Source organism: Nanorana parkeri, unplaced genomic scaffold, assembly GCF_000935625.1.
Source record: "Nanorana parkeri isolate BGI_ZX_2015 unplaced genomic scaffold, ASM93562v1 scaffold946, whole genome shotgun sequence".
NCBI classification, from domain to species: domain Eukaryota; kingdom Metazoa; phylum Chordata; class Amphibia; order Anura; family Dicroglossidae; genus Nanorana; species Nanorana parkeri.
Window position 1 is genome coordinate 327,898 of NW_017307214.1, and position 971 is coordinate 328,868.

A 971-nucleotide genomic window follows, 5' to 3' on the forward strand; every position below is an offset into this window, starting at 1 on the left:
GCTTGCTGTGACTTGTGATTGGAGCTGTGAGAGTTGAATGTAGGATTCAGAAGGCCCTGCAAAGTGGTGTAGATGGGTGCAGCTGGTGTTCCTGTGTGCTGAGGGCTGAGCCTTCTGATACAGAGTGCCGGGCTTCATCTAAGTGATAAATGTTCTGCCTGCAGAAGAAGAGTGTATATACCAGGGGAAGCATCCTTGTATACTTTGCACACATGCTGCAACTCCTGGCTTCACTCTTTACTGGCACAACGCACATTGGGAGAGTGCAATATACCAACTGTGCCGGGCTGTGATATCTTACACCAGGGGTAGCCAACCTCCGCACTCCAGCTGTGCTGAAACTAAAGATCCCCTCATAGCTCTACCTCTGGGGGTCGTGGCTGTAGGAATCTTGCAATGCATCATGGGACTTGTAGTTCCACAGCAGCGACATTGCCGAGGTTGCCTACCCTTGGTGTAAAGTATCTTTATTCCCGCTGCTAAGTGTAACTCTGCAAATCTCTTCCAAGAGTGTTGCCCTCCTGTGTCTCCTTGCTGTTGTTTTTGGTTTCTCCCACCAACCCTTATCTCAAGTTGTGAACTGGGGAATAGTGAACTGGGGAATAGTAGGAGGAACCACTAAGCACTGGAGGAGAGGGGGGGGGGCAGGAGATGGAACGCTCCTTGCAGGTGCTGGGCTTTACAGATTTCAGATTGGACTTCAGTGCGGCAGCAATCGGCAGTGAGAGCGGAGTATTTACTCTCTTCTGTTGCCGGTAAAGCTTTGTGATCGGTTTTATTTACCTGGCAGGGATGTTTTAAAGTGACTCGGGTCTGCGTTGTAACGGGCCGTGCCAGCAGGGGTTTGGGGCCTGCGTGCCAGCAGGGGGTTAGCAATCGATAATAGGAAATCACCTGCACTCCATACAGCGTACAGACCTTGTTGAAAGGTTGGTGCTTGAAGGGACAACACGGATGGCACCGTGCTTTAC

General features: G+C 51.0%; 1 protein-coding gene and 1 long non-coding RNA gene across 2 annotated transcripts in view; one reads left to right on the forward strand and one right to left on the reverse strand.

The window, feature by feature from the left end:
- LOC108795186 overlaps positions 1–971 on the reverse strand; it is a 25,433-nt gene that overhangs the window by 657 nt on the left and 23,805 nt on the right. The gene's annotated exons all lie outside the window — the stretch shown is intronic.
- Positions 1–971, forward strand: part of ADNP (activity dependent neuroprotector homeobox) — a 28,720-nt gene that overhangs the window by 571 nt on the left and 27,178 nt on the right. The gene's annotated exons all lie outside the window — the stretch shown is intronic.